The sequence below is a fragment of the Cyanistes caeruleus genome, chromosome 15, assembly GCF_971803275.1.
Source record: "Cyanistes caeruleus chromosome 15, bCyaCae1.hap1.1, whole genome shotgun sequence".
Lineage (NCBI taxonomy): Eukaryota > Metazoa > Chordata > Aves > Passeriformes > Paridae > Cyanistes > Cyanistes caeruleus.
Genome location: NC_141715.1, coordinates 10,245,392 through 10,264,158, shown reverse-complemented (window position 1 = coordinate 10,264,158; position 18,767 = coordinate 10,245,392). Strand labels below are relative to the sequence as shown.

The 18,767-nt window shown below is 40.8% G+C and overlaps 1 protein-coding gene across 8 annotated transcripts in view; it reads right to left on the bottom strand.

Moving 5' to 3' along the window:
* Window positions 1–18,767, bottom strand: part of FSTL4 (follistatin like 4) — a 205,823-nt gene that overhangs the window by 49,774 nt on the left and 137,282 nt on the right. The gene's annotated exons all lie outside the window — the stretch shown is intronic.

The window sequence follows — 18,767 nt, the reverse complement described above, 5'->3', positions numbered from 1 at the left end:
AATGAAAATATGCAACAAAGCCAAAAGATGTAATGGGAAATCAAGGCATAGTTAGGGAAAATTGCTTGTGTTGAGTAAAGCAAACCTTGTCTCCCTACTCCTGAGCTGTACTGACAAACCCCCAAAAAGTCATAAATTAGTGTGGGAAAAATTGTTTCTTCTTGCTGAATTCTGATTTTGTGTCTTTTCACTCTGGTGACCAACTCAGCTACCAGTATTTGGGATTCCTCTGTCTCTGGCAAGACCCCAGGTGCATGAGTGAACGTTCCTGTCAGTGGAACACAGACTGTTCGTGTCAGTAATTCTAGATGGAAGGAATTTAATAAGCATTAATTAGATTATGCTATTTACACAGATGACGTGAATATTCTTTCATTTGTCTTATGTTTCATCTTTTGCCAAAACCCTAATTTCTCTATCTTTTCTGCTATTTTCTCCTTTTCCCTTACTAAGACTACATTGAGCAAGGCAGCAAAATGCCAACACATGGAATTGAAAAGATTGCCTCTGATCCTACAAAAAGGGCATCCTGTAAGTGAAAATGCCTCCAACTAATGCCAAAAGCCAAGAGACACTGCTTTTTAGTCCAGGTCAGATCAAGGAGGATGTAATTTTCCACCCCTGTTTCATTATAAGAAGGAAATGGATGCTCCTGCCATGAGTCAGGCAAACCTCACCTCCAACCACGGGCAAGATGGTTTTTACAGGAAAAATCCCTCAGACATTCTGCAAAGCAGTGCTTGGATTACACAGGCTCACAGCACAGCAGGGCTGTGGTAATGCTTGATAAACCTCACCAGATACATTGGAGCAGAAGTGTAGGATGAGGTCTGTACCTATTCCTGAAAATGAAAAGCATCAGTGGTACCTCAAGGTGTGCACCAAGGGCTGAATTCCCAAGGCATCCCTGTTCTTTGCTCCAGTAAAAGCTATGCTGTGATTTTAAATCCCCTTGCTGAAGATATGACTGTCTCAATGCACTGCAAATCAGCAACTCTCACTGTAAAGCAAGAGCAATGAGGATACAGGAAACATCAAGGATGAAGTCAGGGACATACTGTGAAAAAAAGACTCTTAATGATTCAGAGTAATATGTTTGAGCAAACAAAACATTCATATACTGCAGCAAAACCTTTCAGGCTGAATGGGGCCTCTATTTCCAAGTTATGGATAATAGTGATTGAAGGAAGGAGAAAAACCAAGGGCACTAACACAGGTCCAGCAGTGCTGCCCAGTATTTTCATGCTGAGAGGCACAGAAATGCTGATCTTTCGTAGTGTGGACACTTGCTTAACTTATTTTTTTTCTACCTTTTTCTCTTTACAATACCTGAGGGAGTGAACTGTTCAGCAGAATTTGTTAGGTGTTTAAGGGTCAAGCATCCTTATCTGCTCTAGGGTTACAGAGGTCGGATGTAAAAAGCAAAGAGATACTTTCTTCCTAACCTCCCATAAATGAAGGCACATCAGCCCTGTACATGCTTGAAGACCTCTCCAAGAAGTCTGGCTGCCACACCTGCCAGAGCACTACTTGTGCAGGAAAGGAGAAACCTGCATGGAATGGTCTCTTGTGGACACAGTCTTGGGGAGACTTTAGGTCTAAAGCAGCCTCACTTCAGGACTATGTGGATCAAATCACTGAATCTTATGGTTTTCTGCAACTTGTAGTGGAGACACAAACCTGCACTTGCTCAAGGCATGAACAGCATCCAGTGCCCAAGAACGCAAAAGAGTATTTCATGAGAGAATAGGATGTGAGTTGTTCATGCTTGATGATTGACACCAAGTGTGAGAAACTGGCATTTTCCCAGGATATCAAGGTTAACAATCCTCCAATAACAAAAAATGTTATGGGTGAATCTTAATTGACTACAGATGGTCAGGTTTGGATTTTGTCCTTTCAAAGACAGTACTGTCAGCAGAACAGTGCCTTCTAACCAAATTTTGAAGTTCAATACTCTGTCAGCAAGGAAGAGTGTTGGCTCTTTAACTGACTCATCAAAATACTGTTTCTTTAGTTACCTCTATTGACTTTCCATTTGAGTACTGCTCTATGTGTGGCTCACAAGGACAAGAGTACCTGCACAATTCAGAGCTGGGTTTTTTTCTCTCCCCAGTATGGGAATGGAACCGGCTGGGATGGATAGTGGCTTAGTTCATGTGGCTTCCACAGAAGGCATAAACCTGAGACCATGGGAGGCAGGATACTGAGAGGATGGAAATTAGGATGGTAATGGGATCATTCCATAATAGGCCATGTTTCTGGTTCTGGCTCTCAGCTGGTTCAGGACCTGTCACATATAAGGTCATGTCCCTGGTCCGTGTTGGAAATTGGACCCTGTCCTCAGGTACCCCTGTATATTTTTAAGTTTGCCACGCCCCTGGGTCTTTGGAGCTTGCCCCCAGAATGTGTGGTTTCTGCAGTTTGTTATTTTACCATCATTAAAGTATTTTGGGCAACTCCATCGTTCCCATCCCTCTATTTTGCCATGTCTGCCTGGCCAGACCTGACTTGGGATTGCAGTGAGCCAGAGGTAGTACCCCAGTAATACTCCTTTATGGAAAGAATGTAAAACTCCTTGCTTCACAGATTGTGAGGTGAAGAGAGACAGGCATTATTTAGCTGCAGTTATACAGCATATCTGAACCAGAACACATGCCTTATTTCCCAAGGTTACTTTTCCAGCCTCTCCAAGATTACTTTATAATCCCATTATATGCATACACACAGCTGCCTCCTTGGATTGCTCCTCTTAAAATGTGAGCAAGGTGTAAGTTCTCAGTGGTCATCACACCCTGTTTTGGCCACGGCTTCTGTGGGGGTTTGCAGAAGGGCAGAGTGGGGACAGTTACCATCAAACCTGAAAAAACACCTTGAGAAGAGACTGGGAGTTGGGCTAAAATGCACAGCCACCCCACAGCAATATTGTCTATGGGACAAGGACAACAAATCACCTTCTTTGCTGTGCTGGCACCTTTCTTGCTGTTTTCTACTTCAGCTAGAAGCTTTTCTTTGTCCCCAGTTCTCATTGAGAAAATGGCCCTGTGTCCTAGGGAGGGTCCCAGCAGCACTGCTGTGGGGTAGATGCTCTGCTCCACCTGGGCATCCTCCCAGCCTCATTATCCCAACACTGGGGTCACATTTATCATGATGCACATAAACAAAAAATACAATAGACTAACTCATTTATTTCCACTTGTTATTGATGACCTTTCATGACTTTCATAACTCCACTCTAACACTCATGAGTTATGGGGTCATCCATAACTCAAGGAAATTAAGTTTCTCATCAGCCTTTTGTATATCCCCATTTATTACCTTTTTATGACCAACCTTTAAAGTTTTATCTCCTAGTATCTTGTTTTACAGTGGTGTAACATTCAAACACAGGGATGTATACGAGCTGTGCACCCATATGATGTATCAGGCCAAAGCATTTCGGTGGGGTTGGGTTTCTGGAGAAGAGCTATGGTCATCCACAGGGCTACTTTTTCCACACCATCAGACCACGTCTGAGCCTCTACAGTGAAATTATGCCAATGCTCAGGCTCCTTTGTTTCTACTGAATGAGATACAGTGGTTTATGACCACTTCAAGATCATTTGTGTAACAAGCTTATCCACAGAAATAACAAGATAAAAATTATTGGTTCAAAAGTTTGGAGATGTTTGAGAACTACTGCTAGAGGGTATGATGTGTGTACAGTGTTGCCTACTACATGCTGAATAATAATCCTTTAAAAAGCTTCAGCTGCAGCATTTCTGAGCAGGTGCAGTGCTGCTTTCCAGAATACTTTTTGCCTTTGACCTGTCAGTAAAGTACCAGAATACTTAAATCAGATGGTATAGTAAGTCTCAAGGTAATACTTAAAATTCTGTCTGTATTTATCCCAGGAGGTCCTGTGCCCTAGGTGCTTCAACAACCAGTTTTGTGGGACAGGGCTGCCTCTGTGTGCACCTTCATGGCTGTGCCAATTCCCACAGAGGTGCTGCAGCTCCCTTGGGAGCATGACCATAAATGATGAATTGAGCCATGGTCAGTGCTATCTTAGGAACAGCCACCCAAGGGGAGAGATGTGGAGCCAGACCTGGGGCAAGTGTGCACATTCTGTGCAACAGAACCATTAATGTCTAGAATCATAAAATTTTTAATATTGGAAAATACCTCTGAGATCATCAAGTCCAAATGTGAACCCAGCACCATGACAGTATTTACCACTAAACCATGTCCACCCTATTTACACGTTTTTTGAACCCTTTCAGGAATGACGCCACCACTTTCCTGGGCAGCCTGTTCCAGGGCTTGACAACCCTTTCCATGAAGAATTTTCTCCTAATAACTAATCTAAACCTCTCCTGGCACAACTTGAGGCCACTGAGGCCAAGCAGTTTCCTGAAGAGTGGCCACAGATTAAACCATGAAGAAGACTAGAGCTGTCTTCCAAAAGTCTTGGGTGACAAAGAAGCTGCAGATTCAGAAATCACATGCTGCTCAGTGCAGGCAAAGGTGAAATAACCAGCCCAAGCACAGACCCCATGGTGGGAGCAGCTGCTGACTGAGGCACTTGTGCAACTCTCAGCAGGACATGAGGGTTAATTTATTCATCTATTTCGAACAGAAACCTGTAAGACCACCAGTTAGTGCACAGCAAGAAAGTCAAAGCCAAACTATTATGCCATAAGAAAACAAACCTTTTGACTTCTCTTTCTGATTGCTATCTATACATGGTCACAGCAAGGAGCAGTGCTACTGCTCTGTCAAACAGATAATACAGCCCCAGAATCATCCCAAGAGCAGAAAGGTTGAGGATAGGGCATAAATAAAGGTAATTTCCTCTTAACTTATGAGGAAAATACTGAAACTGCCCACTGAAGCTTTTAAAAAGCGAAAGAATTGGAGACCTGATAATACTGAAATATTGCCGCACTTCCGAGGAGTAAGAGAGTGCTATAATAAGGAAATATGGGCAGACTTCAGAGCCCAGAAGAGACTCACAAAATAAAACAAACAGACCTTCAAAAATATGTTTTCAGGCAATTAAGTGAAGTCAAGAATATGGAAGGAGCACTGACTACTTTTTGAAGGGAAGGCTAGAAAATAAATTGAAAAGGTGAGAAATTGTCTTTGAATCAGGACCAAATTCCACAGCTTAGGGGACCCCCTTCTACTGACTTTGTGGGAAGTAATTTACTCCACAAATTCAAATGCCATGTCCTTCCTTAGACCCAAATGAAGGTTCACCCTACCTGGGCTGCAGAGAGCTCCCCAACCCCAGTTCATGCTGAAGGGCTTATTCCCCACAGATCAGAAGGTGGAGGAAAGAGGGAACAGGGGACTTGTGCCAACCTTAAACCATGGCTCTGACCCGATCCTACAAAAAAAAGGGAGAATCGTGATCCCCTTCCTGAAAAGATGAAAAAGGAAAGGATACCATGTGCTTAAATACCTACAGCTCTTGGGAACAAAGATGAGGAACATGACCCTCTTCAGGTAAGAAGTTCCCATTGCACATCACACTTGTGAAAAAGTATTGCCTCAAGCACCCTTTCTTTGCAAAACTATTCCTTGTTTTGCAAACCAGCAGCTTCCCAAGTAACATTCCCCTGCAAGTCCAGGTAGCAAGGGTCTGAAGGAGCTGAGCAGCAGAGAATGTGGCTTGCTGAAGACTTTACTGGCAGTAGGGTAGAGGTCTTTTACAATCCTTTACAGGTGAATGGGGAAAACTCAATAACATTCACTATCATTATTGAGTATAGTTATTACCTTTGAACATTTTCTAAAGTAAGCCTGTCATTTAGATGAATGTCTTGTTAATGGTAGGAATTTCCCAATTGAAGCATTAAAAATCCTGCATCATTAACTGACTTGGAAGGCTCCTCAACCCTCTCCAGCTCCATGTCACAATGATCAGTGCCACCTTCAACTCCATTCATCTGCTCCACATCCACCCTGGAGCCTTTCCCATCGTGATTCATACTCTCCACAAAGCCTCCCATGCCCCTGCCTGTGTAGGTCCTTTCTGTCTGCAGACAAAGAGGATCTCTGCACTAACCTGGAGTGAAGGAGAGCAATATTAGAAAAATTATATGACCCCCACAACTGAACTTCCTATGTGAGGAAAAGACAACCAGAAAAACTGGGCAAAACTATGCTCTCCTGAAAATACAGCCCAATCATCAGCCAGATGTTATCCAGGTCTGTGCCCCTCTGCAGCTCTCATGTCTCCCGCAGCCTGCTCCTGCAGCTCCCCATAACAATATCCTCAAAACTCTCTTTTCCATATCCCAGCTCACTCTGCCTTCATTTGCTGTCATTTATATGCCAAAATGACACTATCCAAAACAACAGGGTAGGTGGCTCCTGATAGATGTGATCTACAAGTCAGGAGTTTGAAACTGGAGGTATCTTCCATAATGAAGACAGAAGAAGTCAGAAGTACCTGTCTCTGACTTGTGGAGGCAGTGAAAGCCCTGAATAATCAAGGTACTAACTTAAGCCCTTCAATCAGACATTCTGGATTAGGTGGAATGAAAATGGGCACAGCAGGACACACTTATATCACCTTTCTGTAAATAAAAACCATGTTTTCCTTTACAAAATGCAGTAAAAGTAAATAAATATTCCATAGCCTTGAGGGAAGCTGACATTTTTTTTCTCTCCGTGCTAGGGTGAAGCCAGCTTTGTGGGCCCTGTTTCAGTACAACAGCAGTAAATATTTTCAGTATGTACATATGCTATCCATGGAATCCAGGTTCATCCAGGTGTTTGCCAGAATGTATTATGGAAAGGGTCACTATTAGGGAAAAATTACAATGACTTATTGAAAGATTTAACATTTTACATCAGTAAGTCATGATTCCTGTTTTCCATAGCTTGACTTTTAAATTTAACATGACAATCAGAACTTCAATTTTGACAGAGCTACCCTGAGCCTCTGCTCTGGTAATACCACCTGAAGGCAGCAAAGATCACTCTGACCTTGGAATGACTTTGGCAAAGTGACTTCTGTTGAAATAACCAGGCTTCCCAGGTTCTTCTCAAACTAACAGAAATACATCTTCTGTAATGTAATTTAAGAACTAACTGCTAGGCTGAGGGTAGTTTTGATTTTATTGATATTAGTTTAGTGAACACTGTATATTGTAAAACTGATAGAGTGGGAAAATGACTACACTAGATTATCAAATTCAATGGAGCTGGTAGCTGACTGCAAATGTAAGTATGGGAACTACCACCTAAGGAGGTACTCAGTATTTCATTGTGGATTTTTTAATGTTTCATATTCAGAACAACCTAAAACAGTGGCCCTGAAAACAATAAAATATGCTTGTGCAATACTGCCATTTATGTGCAGTTACACTTCATTATCCCTGTAATCTAACATGGTGGCTCAAAAGGAGAATGCGAACATTTTCTGACTGATTTAGCAGGATGCTTTAATGATGTATTGAAAATGAACATTGACCCTATGTAATAGGTGCTAAACTGACACTCTTAAAGCACTCCATCCGTTTCACTCAGACTGACTATCCTCCTTAAATCATGGCTGTGTCATTTTTATGGTGCAGATCCATCTACTGAGACTATGGGACTGTGAAATGTCATAAAAAAGGCAATAAGGAAAAAAAAATTAAGTTGCAGGTGGCAAGTATTAGCATTTCAAATATGTTCTGTTGCATTACACTATTATTCCATCTCTGTCAAGGGGCAACAAGATTCAATTCTCACCTTGAACAGCCCGTGTTGTTGAATGCATTAGCTCAGGGCATGAGAAGCTCTTGTGCCAGCTGAAGGGCATTTTAAAATAAAGGTAAAATATATTTAGGACTAAATTTGATAGGACACAAGGGTCAGCCTCCCCCTCAGAGGACAAAGCCACAATTCCTTCTTTTCCTCCCTGTTGTGTTCCTTAGCTCCCAGGCCTTTCACAAATTAAACTCTTAAAACTTTTTGCTCACCAGAAAAGCTGAAAAAAAGACAGAGGGTCAAGGAGTTAATTGTAATCCTAAAGGTCAGCTTCTCCAGCTGGCAGGGCTCTCTGCTGTTTATGCAGTGCAGGACATCAGGACAGCACTAAAGTGTGTCCCTTCAGCTCATTTCTAAATCCAGCTTTAAGCTGAAGTGAGATACCTGATTCCAAGTGTAGCCCAGCTGGCAGGTTTAAATCCAGTACTGCAAAAAATCCAGTATTAAACCTTCACACTGTAGTAGTAATAAGATTTTTTTTCTCTAGCAGAGACTAAACACTGGGCATTTTTCCAATCTTGTTGCCAAAAGCTGCTGAGCAATTCTTAAAGCAATTTCCAGCAAGCAAATAAAAATACAAATTCATTTTCAGCAGGTTCCTGGCTTGGAGTGTTTCAGCACCAATGGATTTGGAATGGCAAAGGTGGGACTGGAAAGAAAGTCTCTATGGGAAGCATTGGGTGGATTCTGCTCCCAGCCTCATGCACAAGGCACACAGGCACCCAGAGACCCACAGCATTGGGTAGGAATGGAAAGCTTTATCTTTTTCCTAAACTCTCCTCTTTTCTTGCCTCATTTGCCCTTTCATGACTCCTTCTGAAACCATGTTATAATTTCAAAGCCTTGTTCCTATTCACCTCCTATGAAGTTCTCTTTCCTACCTCAAGTTTTGCATCTCTTCTTCTCATGACCAACACTCTGTCCATTCCACTAAACTCATCACAGGCTGAGAGAGTTGGGATTCTTTAACCTGGAGAAGGCTCCAGGACCTTAGAGCCCCTTCCTGTGCCTAGAAGGAGCTACAAGACAAACTGGAGAGGGACTTTGGACAAGGGCATGGAGTGACAGGATAAGGGGGAATGGTTTTAAATTGAAGGAAGGTGGATTTAGGTATTATTGAGATATTTAGAAGAAATTTTTCCCTGTGAGGGTGCTGAGGCCCTGGCATATTTCCTAGAGAAATGATGCCTGCCCCATCCCTGGAAGTGTCCAAGGCCAGGTTAGGCAGGGCTTGGAGCAACCTGGTCTAGTGGAAGATGTCCCTGCCCATGGCAGGGGTTTGGAATCAGATGAGCTTTAAGTTTCCCTACAACTGAAACCATTCTGCAATTCTGTGATTATTGAGGAGGCAGCTGGACTACAGGACCCACTGCTCTCCCCGTGGGTCCTACAGCCTCCTGCTGCCCCTGCACCTCCAACAGAGGCAGCTTCAGTGACCTGAACAAGGATTCAGTCTGTCAGTGACCAGTGGGTTGGAGTTATTTCCACTGCTCAAATTTAATTAATTTTACTTATTTCCAACTGCAAATTCGGCATAAGATGATTTTCAAGTTCTTGAACTGGTACCTCTGATGTTCCCAGTATATGAATGTGTGAATTCCTGTATCTATAGATGCACACATGGTTCCACAATCCTAAAGCACACATCAATTCAGGCACTTCCCCCTAAACCTGTTCAATTCCCAGATGGAAATGCACAATAAACGCTTTTGCTTTGCCTATTTGTGCAATGACTGAATTGGGAGTGATTCACTCCTACAGTAAGGAATTTGCAAAACACATTCTAACTGTTTACTATATCAAACATCTTAAATTATGACTGCATTTTATCTTTCCATTCACAGAAGGCTAGCTCTTCCTTCACAGGCATTCATCTAATGGGATTCTGAGTGTGCTGCTTCTCTGGTGACTGATAGCAAGAGTCTTCAGTCACCAATTTCTCTCCTGGAATAGGTTTTATTTCTATGGGTTCTGGAGTATGAGTTACTCAGCAGTAAATAAGCACTAACCAAGCTGGGACAATTAAAGATCAATTAAGGCACAATAAATTTTATAATAGATTTTGGCAACAGAAGGTTTTTCTCCTTCTTGGCCTAAGGACTGAACCTTATAGCACTAGAGAAGTCATATGATGAACAGTTTTTCTCATTTTCTTGGATAACTCAATGGAAGATGGTCTATTTGGATACAGTAAGGAGGAAAAATGTAAAGAAGAAAGGTGGAGGGTGGGAAGAGACCAGTATTCTCCATGCTGTGCTACTAGCACAATATTTTGTCCTTGAGTTTCCTGAGGGATGCAGTTAAAGTTGTGCCCTTTACTCCTACTGAAATCTAGCAGAAAAGTACATTTCAGGACTTACATAAATATAAAATATTATGTATCTCACATATAAAATTACTGACTTCAAAGGCAGCTGTATTTCTAGCTAACAAACTTGCATTTCTACCAACAAGGTACCTAACACAAAGCAAGTTCTATGGTCCAGGGTAATATTTTTCCTACCTGAAGCTTTCCCAGCAAATGCTTTACCTGCCAGTAATTAGCACGATGGGTGTCTGAATTGTATGAACTCTACAAAAGCATAGGACAGGTTTAAGAGAGTTATCAAATCTCCATGGCAAAGGTAATCTCCATCACACTGGAGTCAACCTGCTTGCTAACTACATCCCCTGCTGCTCAGGTAAGTCAGCCAGGGAGAGTCACCAATGCACATAAACAATTTTAATTCACCAACACCAAACGCTCTCAGTCGCTCCAGAGGATTCTAGCTCTGATGCTGAGTACCCAGTCCTCTCCCAGAGGAAACTGGGAAGGAACTAAGGTTTTTCCATGTGACCATTACCTGAGTACTGTGGTAGACTTATATAAAACATGGCTAATATAAAATAAAGCTATATATAGAATATAGCTAATGACTGCAATTAAGATGGTCCCCAGTACTGCTGTTGTCAGGAAGAAATATTTAAAACTGACAACAAACACTTCAAGCACACATCAGTGAGGAGCTTTATGACACCACAGAGCCAAACAGCACCAAATTACTTGTTCATTTGAGAATCAACTGGACATATATACATTATGGGCCTTTTAGCCAGCACCAGATCTTAGTATTTCAGATGACTCAGGTTTTAAATATATTTTATTATCCCAATATTCTTATTGTAATATATTAGTGAGATTAGACTGCAACTCAATTAAAAATTTCATCTGTAGATATTTTATTCCATTCTCATTACTAATGGAATATTGTAGCCTTGTTGGCATTTTCATACAATGCAACTTGCAGTACTACTCCAGAAAGTATATAAATTATATTTCATCCCTTGATCCCCATCATTGGAAGAGCTGGACACATCTTGCTTTGCAATTTTTCTGCCCTGCACTGAGGGAGCATTTAAACAGGGAGTTTGTTAATGTACCAGCATCATTGTTTTGGGTGATACACCCAGGAGTAGCATCAGGGTGGAAGGAGAGTGGATGGACATTGGGCCCTCCTAAACAGCTTGCATTCATAATGACCCCAGGGAACAGCAGGATATATAGGCAATAATAAGAATATTAGGATGATAAAATGGTATTTAAATATTAGATGCTTAAAAGTAATTATGGATAAAAGGTCTTCAGCAACTTATTCCAAGATTTACAAAAGTCTTCTGGTTACACAAGGGGCTGAGGGACAAAGTCGAAATTGAAGATAGGAAAAGGCTGCTGATAGTAGTCCAGCTGATCAGCCACAGCAGCAAATCTGCCTTGTCTGCATGTCTTTTACAGGGGCATAAAATGAGCTTTGCTGCTACAGCTTACACAGCCCTCAATGAAATACCTGTCTTGGCAAAACACAAATGTGCTGAGTCCAATGCATCAGTGCTGGGGTTATTTCAGGTATAAAAATATTACAAAACACCCTGCCCTGGAAGGACAGAACCTGCCCTCATCAGTGGTCTCACTCACTGCAATGTAAAATAACCAGAGACAGTTTCTGTGCTGGAATAACTTTATGTAAATGACAAAGAAGAAAAGTTCTGGTTTTAATTCTACTTAGCAAGTCAATGTCATCACACTGTGTCCCTCAATACTGGCTGGACCTCCATGGACATGTTGGACAGATGGGTGAGCAACATCTTTGGTCCCTGATTTTGAGAACACCATGTTGCAATCACCCAAAATTTCCACTTAGTCACCAGCAGTGCACATTGCCTCTTCAAACAGAGCGTGACTGACCTGTGCAGTGACTTGCACAGGTCAATCTCACAGTACACAGGGAAGCCCATCTCCACCCCACACCAGGTTTGGAGGGTGAGGATGTTGCACAGCTTGTGCAACAAGATGCACACACTTGCTGCTAACTGATGAAGGGTACTTTGTGGTAATTTGCATCAGAAATTTAAAAAGTGCATGTTAATGAGTTTCTGCAAGCTGGAATCTTGGCAGGTGTGAGGAGAGAACCACATGGATTGAGCAGAAGAGTTATTTCTGCTGGTGGGGTTTAGACACAAGGTTAACCAGACCTCTCCCCACCCCTGGTCCCCACGTGCTGTGGTGACCAGGGCTGAGAGATTTTCCTGCTCTTTCCTAATTAGAGGCAGATAATCACTGATTATCACTGATAAATGTTACTGAACACAGTAAATTTAATATTACACATATTAGAGTGTGTTTTTTACTACTGTGTCATAGCCCTCTGTAGCACATTCAGCACTCAAGATTATGAAGGACAGTTCTGAAGATTTTCATTGTAAAAAGCAACAAACCCCAGAAAAAGTTACTCATAGATCTAATTTGCAGACTGCTGCTTAAGAAGAATACGCCTCCAACTTTCTGGTTATAAGTCTTGCATCATGTTTAAATTCCAGCAATATATGTAAAACAGGAATTTAGCATTAATGCCCTGCTGGATATTACAGACTTTCATTTAGTTTGCAGGAATACAGAGAAATCCCAAATCCAGGAACAAATATTGCACATTGCTTGATAGGTAATTTTGAGATTTTTGGAGGCTTTTTTTCCTAATTACACAGTCACCAATAAAATGATTTTATAACAAAAAGTGATGCAAGATCCCACAGCATGTAAGCAATGCTGATGGTGCCAGGGTTTTGCATCCCACAGGAAGGTTGTGGATGCTTCCTGCAGACATACTCAACCCATGTCAGAGGAGGATAAACTCTCCAGTTCTTTGCACACAAAAAAGCCAAACACCAGCTTTGCACAGCCCAAGAAAGGAGAGAAAAAAAAAAAAAGAAAAAAGGAGTAAAAGTTCAAATTAACAGCAGGCCTAGGTGTAGTGCAGGATGGGAAGTGCAGATAATAGTTCAGTAAAGAAAACATCTCAAAATCCTCTCTGATAAGGAAAACAGAAAAAAACATGGTAATACTTTCACAGCACTATATCAAGACCCACAGCAGGGTTCAATAATATTTAATTAACTAGCAGCACTAGAATTCTAAAATTATTAGAGTTACGGTTTGTCTTTAATATGGGCAAGGTCAAACTTGCAGGAATATAATGCCTCTCACTGCTTGATGTTCCCAACTTAATAGTTCTAGAAATTCACTTTTCTATCAAAATCCTTGAATCATAGCTGAGCACTGATTAAGGGACCAATTTATGCCTTTCTCTACATTATACTGCCGTGTATTAGACTGCTGGGAACAGAGAGAAAAGGTTACTCAGAACCTCCTTATGCTCTGTGGATGTTACATACAATTTTGATTTCCCAGACTCCAAGCAGCTTATTTCCTCTGACCAGAACTTCCACCTGGGTTAACAGCAGACCCCTGAAAACATCTAATGAAGGCTCAGTAGGAAAACCACATCAAATATTAGCAATTTGTAATGTGCTGGTGGTGAGTGGGCAGAGAAAACTCCACAATTTGTGCTCCAGATGCTGATGAGACAAACAGCTTTGTTTATTATTCAGAACTCACTTAAATACCCAATTCAGATCTCCCAGGCTATAAAGCCATTGGCTGAGATCTCTCTCCCTGCTCAGCTTCCTGGCCAGTGCTCTGCTTTCTTCTCAGCTTGGATGGGGCTGGCTGAGGGTCCCCTGGAACTTATCCAGGGACATTTCAGGTCAGCTGAACTGGATTTGTGTTATGGTCAGATTTATTTTGTCACAGTCCAGGCCAGCTGTACTGTGACAATACTGTGACAGCAATTATTTCCTTTTTCACTGTAGTTACACTATTAATGTCCCACTCCTTGGAAGGGACTGTCCATGCTACTTGAATGGACAATAAGGTAATGTAATTAAATTGACAACTCTGTGTGTGGCTCTCAGTGACTAGAATAGTCTAATTTTAAACTGTAATAATTTAATGTAGACATTACCCAAGCAAACTTCACCTTTTATACTTATCTCTTCACTTTAAGTTACTGCAAGGTAACATGCAGAGATGTTACCTACATGCTACCTAAAACATGATATTTGAATAAAAACCCATTTTGGCAAACATGTGCACTGAAAGTTGGCATAACTGAGAAAATAAATCTGATTCAGCAGACTGATTCATCATGAGGGCAGGTCCGTATCAGGTATATCTTTCTCAACAGTTTTGCATTTTTAACTGCGGTTCATCATCACCCCCCACCCCCTGAACTAGATTTTTTACAACAGTAGTGAGGGTGACCTGCCTATTGCATTCATTTGAAGTCCCATTTGCTTATTTTCTTCAGAAAATTCAAGTTTATTGGTCAGTACAGCCCTCTAAGTGAAATCTGCAGCACAGCATGAACCCAGCAATGCCAACAGCAAGAATGAAGCAACCTCAGGTCACCAAATAATTCACATGGTTTATCAAATTAATGGTTTGATTTTAAAGTTTTAATGAATTTCCCAGTTAAGTTATGCGCATACGAAACATACCAAAGGCACTGTTACATTTCAGGATGGAAGATAACAGTGCAAACACATTAGGAATATATTTGCAAAATAATGACATGGCAAGAAAGCTAATGTAATTAAAAATAATGCAATATAAATGGTTGTGGAAATTTAATATTCTAAGCACACCTTATTTCTTACTGCACTGGAAGTGGATTTTTTTGATTCAGATCCAGATGGCACAAGGTTTACAAATAAACCAAAACACACAGCAATGGTATTTCAGTAAACAGCATGATACAGAAATAGTACTTTGGGACTATTAATAGTGTTGAAACAAAAATATTAGTGTTGATATTCCATTAACTTTTTCTGGAACGCTTTAATTATTTTGCAGGTTGTCTGTGGTTTTATCTTGCTCTTTTTTTGTTTAACTAGTGCTTTGCACAAGATGCATAATACATGTCTGACTCTCCAATGAAGTCCATGCCCAGCACAGAAAGATGTTCACTTAGAATTAGTGAACTTAGTTCATTAGAATTCAATTTTCCTTAGACAGCAAAAGAAGTGGGAGGGCACAGCAGCATCCTCCGACTGGCCAGCACCATCCAGTTCAGAGTGTAACTTTTTACCCCATCAGCCCTACTGGCAAAAGTTCTCTCAAGTTTATGCCACCTATAATGGTATAAAAATCACTGATACTGGAAGAGATACTTCACACTGATACTTCACTCCTCATAGTAGTTTTTTTGCCCTAGGCAGCTTTTCCCACTCCTTGCAGTAGCGGCTCTTCCACTCCTCAGTGTAGCAATGAAATGTTGGAAAGGTCATCGTGGCTGTAATAACTCTGCCATGTCTTTAGATGTGCATGCCCTTTCCAGCCTTTGAAGGTTTTTGAATTTTAAATTACGACAAACAAGATTTTATTGAACTGAAGGAATTAGAAGAGATTTTATGAGATTTACAGAGGGACCTCAACCCACTGGAGAAAAGGGCCACCAGGAACTACATGAAGCTGAGCAAAGAGAATTGCCAACATGGAAAAAGCATGTTCATTCTCACAGGATGGAAAGATCTGACTCCCTCAACCCAAAGACTGTGCTCTCTTTGGACAGCTGCAATACACAGCTTAGTTATGGACTCATGGCAGTTGCTGACGAGCTCTTGAGACCTTGTGTTACCATTTCCACAGGACCCACTGCTTCACCAAGAGAGAACAATGCTTTTGTCCAAGCATGGAGCAAACTGATCTGGTTAAAAAAGAGGAGGTTGTGTCCGAAGGTTTCTGCATGCATTTCAGATATGCAGAAAAATTTCCCATCAGCCACTCCATCTATCTCTCCCTTGTCATACAGCTGTGTGCATTCTTTACAGATAAATAAGAATAAAAAGTAAACTCCTCTCAGATGAATAAGATAGAAGGCTGTCTCACTGGGGCTCTGCAGCAAGCATTTATATAAAACAACAGCCTATGAATGGAAGGAAGAGAACCTACTTCTATTTTGTGGAGACACTCATCCCTGTCTGATACAGAAATATTATTACGACAGGGTCCAGCTAGAATTGTTCATAAAGTTCAGGATTTTATTTCAAGTGCACCAGTCTAATTTCACAGATGTACACATGAGTATATGAATTTCTGCAGAGACATGATGTTAGCCCAATGATACTGAAATTTATTAAAGAGAGGTTCTAAAGTAGCAATTTGACTATTGCTATTCCTGCAGGAATGATATCAAATGCTGTCAATATGAAATCAGTTGGTTGATCTGGAGATTTTTGTTGATGAAGAATTCAGTTGTCTTTCACTGATGAAAGTAAAAGTGTGCACTCCAAGTTCATCTGCTCATGTGTTCCACATGCTCAGCATCCACCACCTACCACCAGATGTAGGCAAGGTTTGGGCAGCTATGGGCACTCATGCATTTGGGGAGGGAGCACTGTAAAGGCCTATGGGAGGTCCCATCAGAAAAAATAAAGCATATCTTAAATAATCAGCAACTCAGTTCTTCTCAGAACTTCAGAGGAAAGACAAGCAAGGTGCTAAATAACCAAACTGCCATCTCTCCACTCCTCCTGTTGCAAATTGAGAGCTTTCCATGACAGCCCCATTATTAATGCTATAAATCTGTTACACATTTTATTCAAACATGCAGACAGGGATCCACAACCCTTGTGACAGGTAATTTACTTTAAGGGACCTTAGAGGAGAAACCTTGTAAATCAGTTTGCCATTTAAAAAGGTAAAACTTTCAGCTTTAGATGAAATAACTTAAATTATCTTTCTATATATCTTAGATTGGTGAAAAATTGTGGGTTTAAGAATTATGTTGAGATTTTATTAGTGCCTTGAGACACTGGGATAGTTTGCTGCACTTGAGTGCTCCCTATGCTTTGAGAAAAGATATCCAAAATAATTTATCATCTGTAATGTTTGCACCAAGCATTTGTTCTCATTGATCCTTTTCAGGCACAAATGAAAAATAAAGATGTGAATGCATTTTTCTGACATGTGCATTTTTTTCTTTCCGATCACTGAACAAAGAAATCCGATTCCTCTCTTCAGTCTGCAGAATAAACCCCTGAACACCAGGATTTCATATTTGAAGATGACACAGCTCTTCAACCTGGGCTGGAATAAAGACATCCTGGGCATTTTCCTTGCTTGTCCCTGGGTTTGTACCCCTGGAACCTACACTTGATTTGCAAATTTAATCGGTGAATGGCACTGACACAGCTACAGCTTTGGGTCTGTCTCCAAGCATACCACAGCAGAAGATCCATATATTAAGTCCCTAAACAGGATTTGATGAACTTGCTGCAAATCAACAACAATTAAAAAATGGGCAGGATTTTGCAGCTTCACTCCATGCAGAATTGCAAATTGGGATGGTCCTATTTTTTTTCTATATCTGGATATTTATTCTCATTTAGCTATTTATTAACCTTTATTTTTAGCATCATTTGGATTTTAATGAAATTTCAGGGATGCCCAAGCAAGAGGGCAAGAGGGATGCCCTCCATCTCCCACTGAGAAGCCACTTAAAATCTGCTCTCACACTTCTGAACTCCCAAGGTATTTATGTCCTTTTTGAATGTTCAAATGGATGTGACAATATGATCTGAATCATGTAGTGCTGTCCCCTAACTCTCCTTGGAGCAAACACTGAGGACCAGCAAAACATTTTGGTTTTTCAAAACTCTATATAAAATTGATTCAATAATTATGCTACAGTTAGAAACTGCTTGGTAGGCAGAGACTCACAGTAAACAAGAACTTTCATTTCAATAATTATATTTGTGGATTTAAAAGGAAAATGGAGAAGTAAAACCTTCTCCAGTTCAGTGCGTGCCTGTGAACAGCTCTGCTCTCTGCAGTGTCATTTCACATTCATGAAATAAATGAAATATGTAATTGGAAAGCTTGAAATTAATTTTAAACCCATTAGCAACATCATATTTTTTACCCTAACTGACAGTATTTCTTATGAGATAAGAAAAACACAGGGTCCTACAGCAGTGGTACTGTCCTGGAATGAATGAGTGGGGAGTAAGCAGCTGTGGGTTACACTGAGGCTCCCACCATCAGGGCTGGGATCAGGATGAGAAAACAGCTTGCAATCTGTAATTGGCAAAGATTCCCTTACCAAAGAAAAAAACAATTTATTTCTACAATTTCTACAGCACTTCATATATGAAATCATATATGAAACACCATCAGATTTCCAGAAAGTGCTTTGGGTCTGTCTTCAGAGCTCTTGCCTCTACATCACCAAACATTTCTAACAGAACACACAATACAGACACTTGCAAATAGATCCATGTTTGTGTAGAAGGTTTAAACAGGCTGGCTTGGAATAATAGGGAGGACTGCTGTATTAATATTATGAATTCTTCAAGTACCATAAAAAATGTACACACACAAATACATACATACATATATATACATATATATACATATTACTGTGCTGCAGCTGGCTATAGAGCATCCTAAGTGTTAATTCAGACATCCAGAAACCCAGAACTTACCACTTCCATTGCTGAGCCTCACATAACACAATCAATCTGCTTCTTGATTCAACAAAAGAGGCTTAAACCACTTTTTTTTTTTTTTTTTTTCCCCACCACAGTAACTATTTTTTTGTGTCCAAAGGAGGCCAGGAGGAAAAAGCAGGCTGGGAGATGGAAAAAGA